The sequence below is a fragment of the Amblyomma maculatum genome, chromosome 6 (genome assembly GCF_055883805.1).
Source record: "Amblyomma maculatum isolate TAMU_Amacu chromosome 6, ASM5588380v1, whole genome shotgun sequence".
NCBI lineage: Eukaryota > Metazoa > Arthropoda > Arachnida > Ixodida > Ixodidae > Amblyomma > Amblyomma maculatum.
Genome location: NC_139349.1, coordinates 170,454,789 through 170,476,296, shown reverse-complemented (window position 1 = coordinate 170,476,296; position 21,508 = coordinate 170,454,789). Strand labels below are relative to the sequence as shown.

Below are 21,508 nucleotides of genomic sequence, written 5' to 3'. Positions count from 1 at the left end.
CTCTACACGCTACAGCCTTAACCCGGGCACAGTGTTCAGCAAGCTTTCCATTTTCCAAACTTTTGTCGGTGTTTCGGCCCATACCCGAAAGAGGCATTATGTTTATAGTTATTCAGACTGCTGTAGAAGACATAATATATGTTTCTGTTGATGCAACGGCCGATATTTCAGAACGATTTATAGTTGGCTAGAGGGTGCAGATGTAAGATAGAATAAATTATGGATGATATGCCGACCTGCGGGAACCGCTAGCAATACACTAGGCTGACCAATCACTTCAATGTCAAACGTCACGTAAGCTCACTTTATTGCGAACCAAAATTAGAGCGTGGCAATTTATGTAGTGGGATGCGATTTGTGACTGAATTGGATGGCTCGAATGACAGCCCCCAACGATGTTCCAAACATGACCCCCGCGACTGTTGGCTCTGAACTGCTGTCGCCCTGACGGCTTTTTCGCATGCTTCTCTATTGACGGTTCTCTAAAAGTTAGCCGCACCTACAGGTTATTACGAAGTAGAGTTCTCGCGCTCTTGCTAGCATCTCGCGGAGCCTAGGTAAAATTTTGCCCATGGGGAACGGTATTCTTTTTATTACTGTATGTTTACTTTTGGTGGGCAGATTCGAGGAGAAGGCGGATTGCGTTTACACGTGTCCATGTGTTGTTTGCGGCTATACTCTGCTAAACTGTCTGAGCACCGTGTCTGGCATCGGCTGTTGCCGCCTGTGTTCTATCGGAAGATGAGGCCTTCACTTTACCACATGCTCGCTATCAACAGAGGCCGATGGAGTGCACCGACATCCTCCTGGTGGCGTTCCCGTCATTCACCTCCTCGGGGGTGGTTCATGCACTCGTGCGTAGCGGCCACATCATTGCGGATGACCGTGTGGACGGCTTGTAGTCGGCATGAACCTGTTTTAATGCGCAGCATAACTTGGCTCATGCGTGGCATGAACAGAATATGTATAAGGAATGTGCGCTCAGTTGCTGTGTAGCTCATATCAAGTCTAATCGCACTCGACTAATTGTAACTTTCAATTAATTCACGCTACGGCATCAATTCATGCATCACTGGATAGTTTATATCGATCACGATCGCTGTACACTAATCCACATCTAGGTTAATAACAGTTATTAGTCAGTTGTGATCAAAACTTTGACTTCAGACTTAGAACTTCAAGTTACCATTGAAAAGCTCTCGACTAGCAGAATCAAAAAGCAGATGCTACACCAAGCAGAAACGGTCTAAAACAGAGCTAACGCTGGTCGAACTCGGCTAAAAGAAAAAAGGAATAGAAGCGAAAGTGATGCACTTAATGCTTGCGCATTCACATCACGTAAAGAGAATTGAGTGCCGCGATATTTATTTATTGATTTATTTATTTGCTACTGCCAACTTCCTCTTGGCAGTTTCAACCGCAGTCAGGGACTAGCGATTGCAGTCAAGCTATGCCAGCCTAAACCGGCATGCACACCGTGATCGACCCCTCCAACTTTACGGCAGAGTTCAATGGTGCCATACCTCGAACGCTTATAATTTTCAGGAGAAAACCGTACTTGACTCGTAGCGTCCCCACAATGTGTCCACGGCAAAAAGATGCCACGTGCTTTCGCATCGAAAGATTGGCGCAACCGTTCTTTGTGCAGCGAATTTAGCATCCATCTGCTAATCAAAATGTTTTGTGATAGCGACTAGAACAAACTAAATATGCACCTCTAATTGTTTGCCATGCATGCTAGATGCGCGTGTCCACCTAAAATATCAGACAGGCAGTGCCCCTTCCTTTCCTCAATTGAAAGCAGCTTTCATTTCCAGGAAGGCACATTTTGCCAAATTCCCGCCATTATCCCAATGAAAATCCGCCAAAAACAACCATGCCAGACCATCCTAAACATTTCTTTCAGGTGTCGTTAAACTTAACCGTTAAATCCCGCCTTATTTCTATTTTTTGTTTTTTTCAGACCCTCGGCTGCCTATTTTTTCAAATACAGCAGAATTCTTATCTCACGTCTCACTTCCGACATTCACATTTCTCGACTTGCTGCAACCTTATAGAGCACTTATGTAGGTCTAGATGCAAGGCCACATGAAAATTGCATATCATGGGCCCAATCGCTGTAATTCAAGTGGTTGACAAACACGTATTTAAGCAAACGTGCCGCTAACGTCCAGCGCCATAAGAAAATAAGTTTTCCGAAAGGCTCGAATAGCGATTGTCGAAGAGTTGCTTCACTCTGGGAAACACGCACTCCGGCGGAACGTTTTCTGGGGGCAAGAATAACCTGCATTATTCTCGGAAACGCAGGTAGGAAAACAAGCTGGCCTGATTCCAAGAGGTCTGTCATAGTGTAGCACTTTTTTTTTTCGCTATGTATATTAGCCGTATTAACGACGCCCTTATGTGTGCGCCAGGTGTTTAAATTACCTATTCTTATATTTTCGGTTATGTTTACTTGCTCATGATGTGTATACTAGTATTGTTATTCCTTCCAGCTGAAATCATGTGGTCTCTAGAGAAAAAACTATGGCCTTGGAAAATTGCCCTTGTGAGCTGTTTGCTTTCACGGCGTCGAGGGCGTCTCTGTACAGCTGTCTTGAGAAATGCAGGACTTCTCTCGTAAAGCAGAACGTCTTGAAGACCTGGCGCAATGAGTCATGACCACAGCAAGCGTTCAATTACTGTCAACATCTGTGCACATTTTAATCGATTCGAGAAGCGAAAATCATATGATTAGGATTACATTAGGTGGGACCTAAAGCTTGCCACTTTAGAACCTAGAAATTGTATAGCACGACCTAAAACTAAACAGGCTCCTGAAAAATGTTACCAAGATATTATACATCTAATGCCAAAGCTGGAGGCAGTTTAAAGACGGGCGTCGCACATCTTTTTTTTTCTTCTTTTATCCGATATACCCATGGCAGGAGCCAATCACCTCGACTTGATTGGGCGCTTTTAGGAGTAAGAGAAATTTTATTTATTTCTTCTTCTTATTTTGCAAACACTGCCACATTTTGCAGCAGGCGTTAAGCAGGAGTAGACATTTTGTTAAAAACCTTTAAACAAAAAAAATCGTTACAACATAGATGGACGATGAAAAAAGACCAACAATATATTGATAGTCCGCAATGGATGCCAACTACAACACGAAATAGATTGATAAGGAATTGATAAAGGCTCCTGAAGCTTCGCAGAAACAAAAATGCTTTTTTCAATTAATTATAGGTGCTTCAATTTTGGTAAGAAAGATTCGACAGTGAGAGATCGCTCAGCATCAGAAGGCAGAGATTTCCACTGACAGACAGTTCTTGGAAAAAAAAACGAATGTTTGAAGACTTCTGCCCTGCAATTGTATTCCTTTAATTTTTTCAATGGTATCCTTGTCTAGCTTGCCCTGTAACAAGCTTGACATATATGCTCCTATTTATACCAAATTTACTATTGTAGACTGAATGCACACGTTTCATTTTATCATAATACCATCGTAGTTGTAAAGGTTCTAAATTAGCTTTTTCTACGAGAGCAGTTTATATGGTGCGCCAACTGTAGGGTCTGTGAATGAATCGGGCTGCATTTTTTTATTGATTCGAACTTTATAATATTAAGTTGAGTGCGAGGATCCCACAGAGCAGAAGCATATTCAAAAACTGCTTTTATAAAGTTTTTGTAAGCTATGAGTTTTTGTTTCCTATGTAGACATCTGCAAAGTCCTTTTCATGTAGCCCAGTTTTTGCATATATCTTTTTTTAAGCATAAGAAACGTGCTCATTTCAGCTGAGTTACAACTAAGTACTTGTTGCTATCAAAGGACGACGGAAGGTGGCCATTAATGGAATATGGAAAAATAAGGGGTTTCTTGTTGCGCATTATTGATATGGGTGCTGTTTTCTTCTTTTTCTTTACCTGTACCACGTCGTGCCCCGGCTTTATATTTTGGCTAATTTATTAATTGAGTAGAGATTGGTCATTTCAACTTTTTTTCTTGTTCGATGAAGAAGTCATCAGCAAAAAGCTTAACATTCACGGGTACTTTGGTGACAATATCATTCATAAAAATTGAAAAGAATACAGGCCCAAGAACTGACCTCTATGGAACACTTGACTTCAAAAACACAGAACCAGAGCACACTCCGTCAACTGACACAGATTGACTACGAGAAAACGTAATGCGGCAATACATGCAAGCAGTGCCTCATTCCTAAGGATGTGTTGTGTTTTTAATAATTACTTTGGGTGAGACACACAATCAAATGCTTTTTCAAAGTCCAAGAAGCTAATAACTATCTGGCTCAGTGGGTCTGTTGCTGCAGCGAAGCCATGCACTGACTAAATTAGTTGCGAGACCGTAACCCCCCTTGCGGAAACTGTTTGGCGAGGATCGATCAGATTGTGCTCCACCAGAAAAGCAGATATGTGTTTGAAAATTATCTGTTCTAATATTTTGAATCTTGCGCACAAAAGCGAATTTGTGCTTTACGACGGAAGAAATGATTTGTTTTCCACTTTTGGTATGGGTGTACATTTGATGTACTTTCAGTCATAGGGTAGGCTGCTTGGGATAAAGATGTTTGTAAAATGACAAATACTTCGGGGATCACTCTCCTTATCTGATAAGAAACTGTTTAGTATCTCGTAAATTCCTTGTGCCTTTTTTGCGTCAATGCTCACTGAAAGCGATTTATTCGACGGAATATAAAAATCATCGCCTATTAATATTTTGGTTGCATTTTTTGCTTACTCACATACATATTCAATGATTTTTCATGAAATTATTTTATCGCTGTTCGGAGGCCTAAAAAATAGTAAGATTAAGGGCACTTAAAGATATCTTAACAATAACGCACTCGATTCCAGGTATGTCAGGCAGCCTGACGACTTGCAATGAAACATTAAATAGGATGATAACTCCACCACCCCGAGAATGTCGGTTTTTAAGGTCGATGTGAGAGCCTAGTGGTGTCACTTCAACATGGCTGATTTCAGGACGATATCAAGTTTCGGTTATATTCACTATAAAGGGTTTATGTACTAAAATTATAATTCCAGATCATCCAATTTGTTCAGTAGATTGCGCCGATTCATGTACAAACTGTAGTGAACTCTGTGAAGATATTATGAAGACGAGGATGAACTAGGCGAGGATATCACAAAGACGAGGAGAAGAACGACGAAGTGCCGCTGCGCTGCTCGAGCTCGCTTGTGGAGGCCTAGACTGGCTGTGTTCTTGTGTGGTTCTCTGTGCAACTTGGAGAGTGCTATTATCCCTGTTAAAGGACAGTAAACACCCCCTTTCACTTGGTGGAGGTCAGGATTTCCTGCCGTCCTGGAGCTTCGAAGCCGCACACTCCCGACAACAGCCATGACCGATGCTACCACTCCTAGTCCAACCGCCTCTTCGTCCCCCGTCTTCTGCGCTGGAGCTTTGTGCCAACGGGACCCTCCTATCTTCAGCGGAACCGGCGACCACGACGTGGAAGATTGGCTGTCCTCATATGAGCGGGTCAGTACGCACAACAAATGGGACGACGGTCTCAAATTAAATAACGTGATATTCTACCTGACGGACGTTGCCAACCTGTGGTTCCGCAACCACGAGACCGATATCTCCTCGTGGTCTGCTTTCAAGACCACTTTTTCCGATATCTTCGGCAGGCCTGATGTGCGCAAGCTGCGCGCTGAGCAATGCTTGCGCGGCCGTGCACAGCTACCCGGCGAAAATTTTACGAGTTATATTGAAGATGTTGTAGACCTGTGCAAGCGCGTGGACGCTTCAATGACAGAACATGCCAAGATTGGTCATATTTTACAAGGAATCGACGATGACGCGTGCCAGATGCTTCTGGCCAGAAACCCAGCAACCGTGGTCGACGTCTTCAATGCATGCCAAAACTTTGAGGAATTACGCAATCGCCGTCAAATCACTCGTTCTTCGCTCTCACACCAGGAGCCTCTTGCAGCTTTAACAGCTGACGCAGAACAGTCCCCGTTGTTGCAACAAATCAAGCAGTTCGTTCTAGAAGTTGCCCGTCAACTGTCCCTCGTTCCCCATCATCCTGACGCTTCCTCTCCTTTGGCGCCAAAGTTGCAGCAAGTCATCCGCGAACAAGTCGCAGAAGCACTTCCCACGCTTCCTGAAGCTCCTGCCGTCGCTCCCTTGACATACATCGGAGCACCAGTACAATATAGCCAACCATCTGTCCCAGCCCCTTTGACCTACGCGGCAGTGGCTGCGCGGCCTCCTCCTGAGCCGTTACCACCCGTGCAGCCTGTCCTACGCCATGCACCGCTTCCTCAAACGGCTCCGCTTCATCCTGCGACTCCGCGCTATTACAACCCGTGGCGCACTTCTGACAATCGCCCAATTTTTTACTACTGTGGTTGCCCTGGACACGTGGCCCGTCGGTGCCGTCGCCGCATGGCTGCGCGTCCCGAGCCTGCGTCTTCGGAGTACTCCCCACCGCTGCTTCGTTCTGCTCCGTCTTCGCCTGCATACGCCGCCGAACAGCGTTTGTATCAATTCGGTCGTTCAGGTCGTATCAATTCGTTGATTCGGTGTTTATTCATTTTTTGCTAAGATCAGGGAGTGTTTTACCACAGGGGTTCTTTTACTTGTAGTGCCGTCCCAATAAAATAGCTCACTCTCGCTTTTGTTTTTATCGTACACCAATTCAACATTGCCTCCAACTTTCCTGATTTCAGACGTCTGCCCCACAGTTTCTTTCTTTTCTGTAGCGTTGTTGCTGAGAAGTAATCTAATACCAAAATACCGTTTTCTTATAATTTAAAGTAATTTTGCATCGTGCTCAAATTTTCGTGATGGTCGATGAGTTTTAGAATTACAGGTGTTAGTTTGTCCGGCTACTGTTTACCGATACGATATATTCTTTGTGTTGAGCAAGCAGTTACGCTTAGGTTCTCTTAAAATACGCCCTTAACTACCTTTTAAGTAAGCGTCTATAGCGTCTCACCGGCATTTTCAGCAAACCATAAGACTAAAACGTTATTTCTTCATAGAGGCCTTCCAAGTCAGGAAGTTTTATTTATTTTTTTTTTCGAGTTTCTGAACAGTTTTTTCAAGACCAAAGACTCTTGTGGCAACTTCAGCTACAACCAATGAGACGGTCTCAACGTTATCTAGTTTTAATTCAATGACGTCAAACCTGTTTTTAGTATTGTTCTTTACTTCAAGTAAAGAAGTAGGACATGGTAGGACATGTGTTGTCTTCTGCGTCACCACAAAGCATGAGCACAGGGAACAAATTTCGAGCAATTAAACAAGTCTTGAGCTGTATAAAACAGAGATTGCTGGATTTAACTGCAGAATTTTGATTACTAACTTGCACGAAAAGTTGATATCTATTTGATATGCTGACAGGTAGCCAGCTGGCGTGCTCACGGAAGATATCGGGAAGAAGCGGGCATATAACATACTTCGCTGCCGATATTGATAGTGTTGGATGAAGTGAATTAAGCCCTAGGTACTGAAAACGCGGCCACTCTTGTGCGCACTTTCCTTCGGGGTTAGGTGCGGTGCTCACCAAATCATCTTGTGACGCGCTCGTCCTGGCTAGCAGAAATATCATCACGAGAAGATGAAATTGGTTTGGCATGTTGACAGGTGTCCAGATGGTGTGCCAGATGGTGTGAAATAATAATTCAGAAAACTGAATCTCCTTTCTTTATGGAAATTCACCATGAAATAATGAGAAGTATGTGCATAACGAAAAAATAAAACTTTATTTCAATGTTGAAAAACCGTCCCAGCCAACTTGCGCAAAACGGCATACGCTAAAGCTCGAACCTTTCTGGTTCGGGTTGTGCCATATAAAGGCAACCTGCTATTTTGAATGTTTGGTTCTGTTGGGGGTGAATGTAGACGGCTTTCCTGGAAAGGCCTCCAAGAAGGCCCAAGTCAATCTGCATCGAAAGATTAATAATGCAGGCAACTTATGCTAATAGCTCTTCCCCTAAATAAACTGCTTATCTCGGCAGTACAAAACATGTGCCAAATCTCCCAGAGGCAAAGTGAGACCAACTGCTCGGTCGCAAGCTCTCTTTGAACGCCAGCCGGAAAGCGTCAGACACGTTTGCGGGATGTAATTGCTGGGTGTAAACCCAGTGGCGTAGCAGAGGGTACGAAGCTGGCAAAGCAAACCATGTCCCCGCAGGCTACCCTGCGATGTGATATTGCAGTTGCATGACGTTAATGCGAAGACATAATAGTGACCAATCGTTCCTCTCCTCGGATTTCAGATTTTTTTTTTTAGTTATAAGAAGCATGGGAGAATAGTGCTACCATGTCGTTCATATGAATGCGTTATGCTGCCATAGATTGCAAATGAACATTGTGACGCGACAATAGACCGATCCCAACCACCGATCTGCGCCTGCGCCGGTTTTCCGAAGTTGCACCGCCGCCCTGTCAGTTGTAGTCGGCTTCCCGCGCACATCCACCTGCACTGCTGCAACCTGCGCTCCACATGAACTCACCGCACATTTCTCATACTTAGCCGCCGAGAAAATTTACTCACATCGTTATTTCTCAAAATACACTGGCTGTTGCATGCGAGACAAATGTTCAAAAGGTATTTATGTTCTTTTAAGCCGTCGCTTGTTCATTTCATTCGGTCGAAACTCCGTCGGCGAAGTCGGCACCGCTTGTCGGAAATAATCGAGGGCTGGTTAAAGAAAGTCTTATCATGGTAATTTGCCTTCCTAGTAATTAATTGGTGTGTGATAGGCAATTATGAGTTAAAATAATCATTGAAATTAAATATACACGAAATTGAAAAAAAAAAGAAAAATCGTTGAAAAAACGGGGGTTCGAAGGAGTCCACATGCTCAGAACGAGAAGCTAATGCTTGGCGATGTTAATTACGAAACTTTCGGTGTCCAAATTATCGGCATGAAAAGCCGAAGATTGATGATCCTAACTAAAAAATATAGTGTAATTGACCTATTAAATAAACTAAATATTCGAAAAATTAAAAAAAAAATTGTAAAAGGAGGATTCAAAGGTGTCAAAATGATCAATTACACATCCTAAATTTTCTTAATTAGCCTCATCAAGCATTGGCTTCCATTTTAGCATTTTATCCTTTTAAACCATTTTTTTCAATTATTCATTATAAAAAAATATTTGAGCAATTACACTCAAAAGTTTCCTGACTAGCATTTTAAGCATTCCCTTTATTTTTGGCTTTTTGACACCTTTGAGGCCCGTTTTTGCAAATATTTATTTTTTCAGTTGTTTCAATGAAGTTATTGATGAATTAAGCACTCTAAATTTTGATTGTTGGCATCAATTTTCCCCCTATATCATAATTAATATTTTAGATTGGTTAACTATGCCATAATTCTATTTATTGAATTTTTTTTCTACATTACTGCCATTATGCCACTTTTCTGCTTTTAAGCCACCAATCTTTCAATCGTTTTTTTCTAGCTTCCACCACAGGTTCATTTACCCTGCCAATGATATCTCTAAATCCCAGAGTTTCAGGAAGAGTGACTGCGCCTGCATCGACTTCCGGATGGATACCATTACATTGGAGTATAATATGGTCAATTGTTCCACAGCACATGCGTCATCTTCATTGTTAAATTTCTTTTTGTAGCTGCGTGTTCTAAGACACCCTGATCTAGCTTCAAAAATTAGGGTACTGCCTCTTGAGTTATCAAAGAAATCTTCCTTCCTGATCTGCACTTTCCACTTTCGGTATAATTCCGCACTCTGTTTCTTTTCCATCGAATTTATCCAATTTTTACCTTCTGTGTTTTTCACCTGTTGCTTAATTCTCTTTATTTCTTCGTTATTGTGACCAGCATACTTACTGGTTAGTTTCCTAGTTATTTTCCTCTATTGCGAGTCAATGCTTTTTAGGTATGGGTATTTAAATACTTTAGCTGCCCATCTGTTACTGTCCAATTTCCTCAGACGATCCTTATATAACATTTTACTCTGAGCTTCGAGTACTTCGACAGATGCCCAGTCCATATCTCCCTGTACCGCCTTATTCGTGGTTTTGCCGTGGGCACCCAGTGGTAATCATCCGACGGCTCTGTGATTCATTTCTAATGTCGACTGTACCTCTGAATTTAGGCACAAAACCGCATTTCCGAAAGTAAGCCCTGGCATCATAATTCTCTTCCAAATACCCCTCAAAACCTCATACCTTTTGTACCCCCACAATCCCCTAAGCATCATTATCCCGGAATTTCTTCAGCCTTTTGCCTTAAGTGATTCCTCATGCTTTTCAATGTATGCCAATCCTTCGTTTAACCATAACCCGAGATATTTATATTCTGCCATTCTCGGTATTTCATGGCCTTGTATTTTAAGACCATGATCAACTGAACCGTCGAAAATCATCAGACCAGACTTACCTGCGCTAAAACTGAAGCCTAGAGCATCCCCTTCGTCTCCGCAATACTTAACCAGCGTTTGCAATTCTTTCTTACTTTCTGCTAGCAGCACAATATCGTCTGCCTGCATTAAACCGGCGAGGCGCTGCTCTACCCAGTTCCGCCTAATCTATATGACAGGTTAAAACCTATAGGTTACTTCCTTGTATCCTCCGTTCCATATTTATCATATAAAGCATGAACAGCAGTAGTGGTAGAGGACAACCTTGTCTTAATCGTTTGCATACCTTGACAGCTTCCGTACTTCTTATTCCTTCCCATGTAATTTCTACTTTGTTATCCCGGTATATTTCCGGTAGGAACTCTGTTATCTCATGACCGATACCTTCTTATTTTAGTATGTTCCACAGGAGTTCCCTGTTTACGTTGTCGTACGCCCCGTTTTTGAACAGGAAGCCAAATACAAAGGTCTATTTTCCACTCTAGATATTTCGATGCATTGGGTAAGCACGAACAGGCTATCATCTAAGCGCCTATCATTTCAAAAGCCGTTCTGAAGTTCTCCGAGTATTTTGTTACTTTCTACCCATGCTTGCATCTTTATTTTTTACCGCCAGCATAGCCAACCTGTAAATTGTATTGGGCCTGTAGGATTTTATGTGCATCCTTTCTCCTTTCCCTTTATAAATCAAATTCATTTTACTCTGCCGCCAGCTGTCCGGAATTATCTTATTCGTTATGACGGTTTCCAAAGCTTTTAACAGCGTTTACTTACTTCTTGGACCAAGTTCATTAATCAGCATGATCGGAATTTCATCTATTCCAGCAGATGTGGTTTTATTAATATTTTGTTCTGCTTTTTTTAGTTTAGATTGGTCAGTTCTAAGCTGCTTTGTATTCTGCTATCTTGAGTTGCTCCCTGATTGGCGGAGATTACCCTATCGTCGCTCTTAAATGACTCGGCTATAATTGATGTAATGTAGTTCACTGCGTCGTCTCCCTTCAAACAATTTCCCTCGTTATCTTGAATCCGATCGTGCCTTCTTTGATTCTTCTTCCCTAGCCAGCTTATATGGTTCCAGAATTTTCTTGGTCCACCTCTAGAGGGACCGTGTATGTCATCCATCCATAGATCGGTGGACTGCTTTATTTTACTTTGGACGAGGGCCTGTACATCAAGTTTCTTTTGTCGATGTAACTCCCATTTTTGGTCTATTTCCTCCTGAGATACATGTGCTTTCTTTGCCTCTGGGTGTTGCCTTGAAGCTGCCCATCGTTGTTCAATGGCTTCCCTGATTACTTTATTTCACCAGCTACGTGGCTGCCTCTTTCCATTCCAGCGGTTTGCTACTTTAACCTCCTTAATTTTCCTCCTTATGAGTAGTTCTACCTGTTCATAATCCCAGTCTTCCATGGGGCTTTTCTCTATTGCTTCCTCTATGTCTGCTGCTATTTGCGCTATTTGATCGTCGTTTAATTTTGCGTTTACGTTTTGTCTAAGTTCCACTTCTCTTTTCATCAAAGGCCCCATCTGCAGACTAATAAGTTTATGATCACTTTCCAGACTACACTCCTCTTTTTCGTCTAGTTCCATTTTTGTGACCTTGCTATAAAGTCCGTGCGACATTAGACTGTATTCAATGGTCGTCTGCCTGTTGCGGAATTCCCACGGGATTTGTCGTTCCCATTTTGTTTCTCTATTTACAATAACTGCGTCGTGTCGCTCACAGAAATCTAGTATTAGCTTCCCGTTACAATCCGTGTATCCATCCAGATCGTCGATGTGGCCGTTTATGTCCCCCAGTAGAATAATATTGGCCCCGTCTCCAAACTGGCGTTTATAATCACTGAGGCATTCAAAGAGATCCTTGTTTTCTTGCCTGCATTGGTGTCCTGTTCCTAAATAAACTACCCCCAGCCATGTGCTTATGCCCGCAATTGTTCCTGATACCCAGATATGTTCTTTACAAGTTGATTTTATTCTTTGCCAATTTGTTCCTTGGTGTATCAACATACCTACCCCTCCCCCTTTTTTTTTCGTTATCGTTTTGTTGCACCCTTCCCTGACGATAGCCTTCTATCCTGAGATGAGTCTCGCATACCGCGTACACACCTGTTTTGTCATCCTTCAACTGCTGTTCTATCTCTAGCCATTTCGCTCTTTTTCTACCTCCTTGCAGTGTAGCTGATTGTAGTGTTAAATCTTTTTTCTGTAATTTTCTTTCTCGACGTTCTCTTTGCCAGCATGCAGCACGGCAGCGGTGGCCTCGTGAAACCGGCCGCTGGGATCGGTGTATTGATGCCGGCAGACAGCCTCGTCCAACCACCTATAAAAGAAAACAAAAAGCCTACGTTTGATAGGTATTTTGCATAAACTTCATCCTCTCGTGTCATTATTAATTTTTCTGCACCGTCTTTGTCCAGAACGTACCATATATATCTTGTGATTGATTGATTGAAAGTATATTTGCACAAGGCTGCTCATCAGCATCAAGATTTCCGCTCTTTATATTTCGTTTTTTTTTTTTTTATTCAGGTGTGCATATTGTTTTTTTTATTTGTTTTCTTTTCTTTTCTTTTTTTCTTAAACGTGGAAATTTCAAGTTTGGAATGAGACTATTCCTGACTTTTTTTATCTATTTTCTGAGACAGTAGTTTTTAAAAACATCTGGACAAACGATTTTTGTACACCATATGCTGCTGTGAAAGATCTGCAAAGTCGCGATCCTCTTCTCGAGCCTAGAGTATGAACCCGCTATGGCGAGCGTCGTCGAAAGCATACTGTTCTTTTTGTTCTTTGCCGGTTACCCAAAGAAATACTTCCTTCTAATTCCAAAAAGATAGTGAAAGCTTGTTTTGTGAAATTACGTTCTTAATGTCAGTATTCTGTTTTGATGCTATGCTTTTACATGTTTTTGTTTCCTCCTTTTGCGCGTATTTTTGCGTTCTCTCTTATCGATTCCATTTTTTTTCTCCCATCATTTTTTTTTTGCAACTTCTCTGGTTGGTGCATCAGTTCTACTGCCGGACACCGCCACTCAAGCTTTGGCAGGTCCGAATTTGTAGTGAAAAGACGAAATAAGAAATTATTATTATTGTTATTATTTTATTATTATGTATTTTAATTATTTTTATTAGTAGTAGTAGTAGTAGTAGTAGTAGTAGTAGTAGTAGTAGTAGTAGTAGTAGTAGTAGTAGTAGTAGTAGTAGTAGTAGTAGTAGTAGTAGTAGTAGTAGCAGTAGTAGTAGTAGTAGTATAAATGTTATGCCGACGGACGTCAGTCGCTTCAATGAAATAGTTCTTAATGGTATGTATCAGTACATACCTCTTCGTACTCCTACTCGTAGGAAGTTTCTTTTCTGATTTTCCAGAGAACTGAGAATGGCTTTAAAACTTAAGGACTGGGCCCATCGTAAAGCGAAACGTCCCGGGTTTGACAATTGGACAGATGAGTTTCGCCGCTTGCGTTCTTTTTGCAAACGCTTGTACAAGCGGGACCACGACTCTTATCTTGAGTCTTTAGAGTGGAGTGCCACAAATCGTCCTAGTCAGTTCTGGCGGTACGTTCGCAAGCGTTCCAATAAATCGGATTTCAGTATCAACTTAGTTGACTCTCAGGGGTCTGAAATTCGGGATGTTGCCGACAGGTTGGCCCAACATTTTTCCTCCGTATACAAACCTCCACACCGCGATTCCCTATGCCTCCCATCTGGTGCACCATCTAATTCCTTTCTCTTTGAAGAGAAGTTAATAACTGCGAGTCTTAATCGTCTGAGACCATCTTTGTCTCCTGGACCTGATGGCATTCCAGCCGCCACAGTAAAAGCCTTCAGTTGTATCTTTGTACCTGTACTGGCTGCTATATTTAATAACTGTTTGAAAAAGGCTGCCTTTCCTCGCGTGTGGAAAATAGCACGCGTGTTTCTTCTCTTCAAATCAGGAAACAAATATCATGTTTCTAATTATCGTCCGATATCTCTTCCATGTGCACCCTCTAAGCTTTTCGAATTTAGCTTTGCACAATGTACTTTCCTTCCATCTCAAACATGTCATCATACCGAATCAGCATGGCTTCATATCGGGTCGCTCTACTTCAACCAACCTAGTCACGTTTATGCATATGCCTCTGCAGCAGTCCTTCAGAGAGGTCAGGTTGACACTATGTACTGTGACTTGAGCAAAGCTTTCGACGTTGTTACTCACTCATTACTAATTGAAAAGCTTCTACTCTTTATGCATATGCCTCTGCAGCAGTCCTTCAGAGAGGTCAGGTTGACACTGTGTACTGTGATTTGAGCAAAGCTTTCGACGTTGCTACTCACTCATTACTTCTTGAAAAGCTTCTACTCTCCGGTGTGGAAGCCTAAATCGTAGCCCTCCTACGTAACTATCTCCTTGATTGCTCCTGCTATGTCAGCGTCAATGAACAGACTTCCTTCGTTTATCCTGCAACCAGTGGAGTTCCTCAAGGTTCTGTATTAGGCCCGCTTCTCTTCTCCGTTTTTATTAACGACGTTTCCTCCGTCATAAATAACTGCTCGTTTCTTCTTTATGCTGATGATATAAAAATATTCAAGGTCATACATTCTTTTCAAGATTGTTTGTTTTTGCAATCGAACATATCTTCTGTTTCTGATTTGTGTGCGAAGAATCGGCTTACCCTGAATTCTTCCAAAACTAGGGTTGTCTCATTTACTCGTAAAATGCACAGCTTTCTCTACCATTATTCTGTGAATTCTGTGCTGTTAGACAGGGTTGATGAGTTTAATGACCTTGGTGTACTTTTTGACCGCACCCTCAGCTTCTCCACTCATACTAAACGCGTTGCTCAGCGGGCTATGCGGACACTCGGATTCGTCTGCAGACTTTCGAGAGAGTTCCGTACTCCACTTCCATTCCAATAGCTATACCTGTGCATATGCTTGCCGCTTTTGGAGTACGCGTCGGTTGTTTGGAGTGGCACTTGTAAATCGAACTGGAACAAGGTTGACAGAGTACAGCAAAAAATTTTACGGATATTTCGATATCACTTTCCTTGCTCAACTTCCTTATCTCGCTCCACCAAGAGTACCCCACTGAGTCTTCCTTCTCTTAACTGCCGTCGTGTCACAATAGATATAATATTTCTGTACAAGCTCCTTCATGGCCACACTATGTGCGCTCAGCTCTTAGAGTACATCCTTCTGCACGTTCCGCGAAAGAGCATTAGGGAATTCAGACCGTTTCAAGTTTATCCGTTTCTTCATTCCCTTTCCCCTCTTGACAGAATGCAGATGTTGTTTAACTCTTTTTGTCTTCACCTTGACATCTTCCAAAACTCGTTCTCTTCATTTATATTGGGCGTTCGTAGCTGTGTATTCTAAACGGTATTTATCACATATAACTTCCCTTTTCTAGCCTTAGTATTGTATTTAATTTACTTCACGTTTTGCTTTTTCTCCTGTTCAGTGCTGTTTAAAGTATCTTGCACTGCGCTTTTTTTTTTTTCGTTTCTTATTTATTTTTTAACTTTAAACTTTATTTTCGAATCTTACTGTCGCGCATTCAATTCTATTTTTTTTTATTGTATTTCCCTTTATTTCTAGCCTGTGTTTTAAGTACCACGCACTTGTTGCGCCTGGAATTGTTGTTTATTTTATGTATATTTCTATTACTATAATCAATGTCAGTATTTGTTGTTTTTTTTCTGTCTATTGTTTTTTTTTTCGTAATGTGCTCTACAATTCTCTGACTGTGCATCTAAGGACATGCTACTCATTGATTTCTTTCTTTCCGTGACACTTTTCGTCTCAGTTTCATTTCATGTGTTATTTGTTTCTTCTTTTGTGCTCTCTGTGTGTGTAAAACTTGTGTGTGCATTGTCATTTTTTTTTTGCTGCAGCACGAAGACCACAGGGTTGTTCCTGCGCACATTAAGTAAAGCTTGATTATTATTATTATTATTATTATTATTATTATTATTATTATTATTATTATTATTATTATTATTATTATTATTATTATTATTATTATTATTATTATTATTATTATTATTATTATTATTATTATTATTATTATTATTATTAGGATCAAAACAAAAGCTAGCATAATAATTTACTATGAGAAAACAGCAGTTTCAATTCTGTTTTTCATCCGTCCTAGGGGCATGTTCTTTGTAGTAAGACGGAAATTTGAGCTAGTTGGTTCATAAACGTTCTAGACACAGTGTTTTTTAGAGAAAAAGCCATCAAACTGATATTCCTTTCTGTTGTATCGTTACCGAACGGGGCACCTAGCAACATGTTGTTTCAAATTTTTTACAGAGCAGTTTATGTTCACTTTCTGTACAACACTCGTTTCTTGTGCAAAATTCTGTGGCAGTTGTGGAACTTTTAAAACTCAGTAACCCAAGTGTGTGCAGGATGTTTAGTATAGATGTACAGGATTTATTCTATTCATTGCCCCACAGTAAGCTTCTCCAGTTTGTTGGGAAGTGTATAAAAAAAGACAATGTTGAGGGGGCATTCATTTCGAAGTGCGGTGTCTCTGTCGGATCTTTTTTTGGAGCTTGTGTCTTTTTATGTAAAATTTACTTTTTTAGAACGGGATGACAGATTGTATATTCAGAAAACAGGGGTATGCATTGAATCAAAAGTTGCGCCAGTGTTAAGTAATATCTTTCTTATTTGAACAGAGCTATCAAAAACAGTTTAGGCAAAGATGTAAAACTAGTCTTGAGATATATAGACGATTATCTGGTTTTTGTTGGAGGCTGTGATTTAAAGACAGAGGTGGAAGATGTTTTAAATGTCTTTGCCCGCAGTGGGTTTGTCTGAAATTTACCTATGAAACACCGGAAACAAGCCTGCTGCAGTTCTTGGATATAAGACTAGAAGGAAAATAGGATCTTGTGCGTTGGTCATTTCTACAGAGGTCGGAAAGGCCCTTACTAAATTACAATTCCACGCATTAGAAGATAGTCAAGTGCGACGTAGCTGTGTCGTGTTTGGGTTCGGCAATTACTAAATCATGTTTTCAAGCCACATGTTCAGAGACTAATGTCAGCAGGCTTCTCGAATGACGTGATAATACTTGCCTGCAATAAAATGATGTAAAAGTTAGTGATTTGGTAAGCGGGATCGACCTGGTACTTGTAGTAAAGATGAAATGAAGTATGCGGTAATGCCGTGCGTCCATCAGCTCTCACAAACTCAAGCGAGCTGGCCATAGGTGTGGGGTTAAAGTGTTGTTTTCGGCTCCCAAAAAGCTAAGAAAATTTGTGTAATGGTTGATAGAAGAAAGAGTGGACAAAAACAAAAACAAAAAGAACTAAGGATGTCAAGTGAAACATGAACTGCATTTTGCGCAGAGGGAGGCGTGTACGGTGCTCCTTGAACATGCGGCAATAATTATAGACGGGGAAGTGCATAAATACGCGCCAGCATAAAACGTCTTTGAAAGGAGCTCCCTCATCCAAGTTGGCCTTACATTCCCGAGACCGTAATCTTAATGATCTCAGTTCGTCGAAGATGGGGGATAAAAAGCATGCAATCCGCTACTTGATAAGGCTAAATTTATTTTCAGGCGTCAAGATAAATTGACCAGAGAATAGAGTGAAGCTTATTGCATTCATAAAAATAGCGACACGTGCGTAAGCACACCGTCAGTAGTCATCCACGATTGTGAGGCTTCATATTTGAAATCTTGAAATCATAGCAGGATGTTTTGTGGGTTTGGCAGGAAGGGGTAGCGCTTTTCCTCTGACGGTCAAATGAGAGTAATTTACCCATATTTCTTTCGATAAACTTTAAGTTGTTAGTAGCGCTTGTTGTTTCGTCTCATCTTATTTTTTTTCAGCGCTGGTAAAGAAGGTCGAGTACGCCCTGAACATTTATTTCATCTAAGGTACTGTCTCATTTTTTTGTTGTCCCATTAAGACACGCGGAGACAAGTAAACCCTCCAACTTGGTCGGACCGAATTGTCAAAATAGTGATTAACGCGTTCTGTACCAGGCTGAAAGTAGCGACGGTGGTCACGAATGTGATATGAACGCAGCGCTAGTTGCAGTGACGTCTCAAGGCTCTTCCAGCATTTCCTACCCACGCACGAACTTCAAAACTTTTCGCAGAGACCAGCAGACGAGATGGCGAGCAAACAGACTCTGGTACAGCGCCGATGCATGGCACAGCATTGTGAAGTCCGAGAGGAAGACCTTGGCGAGTCCTCTTCAAGGCAGTCGAGTCGGGGACTTGAAGGAGCGTCGTGTTCGGCAGCATGCAAGAATACGCAGTTCTTTTCTTAGCTCCCTGACACAACATTTAATCGTTACAGCGCCAGAGACACTGCGCGTGTTTCCGGCCCCGTGTCTCCTCGCTTCGGGAATGGAGCCAAGGAGTTTGTTCCTTCGTTTCGCTAGCACTGCAGGGACGCGAAATTGCTCCGTCGAAATCGTGGTTGCTGTCCTCTGTCCGAGGCACCTTCTGGGAACTCTTCCAATTCAGTGCCACCACAGCCGGAGGAAGGGCGTCGTTAGCAGTGTGACGCAACGCGGAAATGCGAACGCGCGGTGTTATGGCAGCTGTGCATTTTTTTTTAACCCATAGTATCTCTCTAGCGCCGTTTCCTCCTGTGCGTACCTTTCCCCTCGCCCCTTCCATTAAACTTTCCAGCGGGCATCTCTGTCTGGGTGCGGCCTAAGCCGGATTGATAAAAACGAAGCCCGCAGGAGCGCACCTGGCCGTCACTGATGGACACGGCGCACGAAGAGGACCGCGTAGCTTTTCCGGTGATCGGCCCAACGAAAGTCAGCAGGAACCGGCACGACGCATCACAGCACGGAAAGAGAGAAGGAGGAGGGATGCCTCCACCGAGGTCAGCCGCCCGCACGTCACCTTGCTGCAGCGTGTTTTCTGCTGCCCGTCTCTGCGGCGACCTTTGCGAGCCTAATAGTTTTCCTTGTGTCTGTGTAGCTTTCATCCTAGTGGCGTCAAACGTCAGCGCGTAGGCACGAAGAGAGCCTCACAGGTTGTCGGCGTTATATGTTATTTGCGGTGTCTTCTTGGATTTTAATACTTCGCCACGCGCTAACGCTTTCTTTCGAGGACACTTGGGGCTGTTAGGATGTGCTTAAGGGTTTTCAGGTAGCAGATTCAACGGTGTCGGTGAAGCCTATTTCGCTGGTGAGGGACGGAAGTGTGCATTCTGACTGGTTTTTTTTTAGATAAAATGTACTACAGCTGCCTTCTATACGGATAGTACACGGACAGAGGAAAAAAAAAAGAACTAGGCAACGAGACATCATTTTTCACCTGTCCCTTCTCACTTTGGACTCTGTGTTGTCTTAAGCATTTTCCTACCAACAGGTAAGATTATTCTTCTGAGATCAAAGAGTACGTGCCAGCAGCTCGCTTTCCAACGTCAACAACGCGTCTTTTTTTTTTTCAGGCATGATTTTGAAAGTATACAGTAAATCATCTGACGAAAATATCAGTGAAAAGATTAGCTCTTTCGCTCGCTGTCTTTATGCGTTGCAAAAAGTTGTAACACATCTGCCCTGCCTCTATTCACACACACATCATCTGTTCGTAGCCGTTCTTTTGAGCGGTAGATTGGCGAATTTTGCTATATATCAGCGGAAGATGAAATTTGAACCCGAAACCAAGGTTCTACTCGCGTGCGACTGTACTAGCCGAGCTTAAGTTCACTTCTAATGAGCTGAGACAGCTATTCGTGTGAGTAGAATCGGGCTCAGTTTTCTGTGCATCAGCTAACCTTCTCGTGCTCGCATTTCATATGATGCTGGCTTCCTCCAACTGCTCGTCATGGCAAACCCCTGCACGTGTAGCGTCTCTCCTAGGGCGGCCCTACGATGGAAGTTCATTGATCTGTAAACGTACCCAGCTGGGCCAACAAAACACATATTGTACGTGGTGATGACAAGGCCGACGGCAACTGACAAAGTCTCGAATTTCGTTTAAATAACTCTTTTTTGGGCTGAGTTGCGCACACAAAATAACTGAGAAACTCGGCGGTGGCAGCAAGCGTGCACGTCGGTCGTCGAACTGCGAATGCCCGCTGAATTCGGCAGCGCTCCATTTAAAGTCGGCAAGGGAGCTGCTCGATAATCGGCCGAAGGAACCTGTAAAAGTCTGGAACTATATGGAAACATTTGGGCTTCGCTGCTATCATTCGGGAAAAATCTTAGTTCATCTCGTGCTACAAGGAAAGATAAAGCCGCGTCTCGCAACGACGACGAGCTTGAACACATTGATTCCGTGCCGTACAATAGCATTGATAAGGCCGAGTGCTGGTGGCTGTTGAAGATAACAACAAATAAAACTTTCAATGGTTCGTAGCATTGCTCATCCCCCGCTCCCCCCCCCCCCCAAAAAAAAAAAAGAAAAAGGAAAAAGAAAAATGAGAACATCCTCTCAATCTTGCACAGGTGCCGTCCCGTGTAGCTCGCTGGCCATGGTAGTTGTTGCGTTCCACCCTCAAGGACCAAACTAAATGTATTTGCGCTCAAGCCCGGCTCCCTCTTCATGAACTGTAGCCTCTGCTACATTTCTGTCCTCTCAATTGTTGGTGAACAGCAGCAGAGGAGAAGCCGAACAGTACCTTGGGGCTGCCCGCAGGTGTACCTTGGCTGGCTTCTGGTTCGGGGCTCCTGAGTCAAGCTGTGCGGACATTCCAGACCAGTGCAGTGCAGCGGAACATTCAGTCTGCCGCCAAGTTCATTGGTGCTACTGCTGCCACGTGTGGTGTTGCTGGCTCTGGTTTTGGTATCGGCAGTGTGTTCGGCACATTGATCATTGGCTATGCCAGGAACCCCTCCCTGAAGCAACAAGTCTTCTCGGACGCCATCTAGGGCTTTGCGCTGTCGGAGGCCATGGGCCTGTTCTGTATCATGAGGGCTTTCCTGTTGCTGTTCGCCTTCTAAGCCAGCAACACGCACATAACACGCCCTGCTTCTTTTTTCTTAATTTTGAGCTTAGTTATAATTTCTTGGCTGGCAAACGGATCTCCTTCTCTCAGGAGAAAACCGCCCATAGTGCAGGTTATCTGGGAAGGAAAAGAAAAGATGAAAAGAAAAAACTATCGGCGTACCCTGCGCTATAAAGAAAGAGATAAAGCCGCGTCTAGCGACAACGAGCATGAAC

General features: G+C 42.7%; 1 pseudogene; it reads left to right on the top strand.

Annotated features, from left to right (window-relative positions):
- Window positions 1-785: 785 nt before the first annotated feature.
- Window positions 786-21,216, top strand: LOC146187398 (ATP synthase F(0) complex subunit C1, mitochondrial pseudogene; annotated as a pseudogene).
- Window positions 21,217-21,508: the final 292 nt, after the last annotated feature.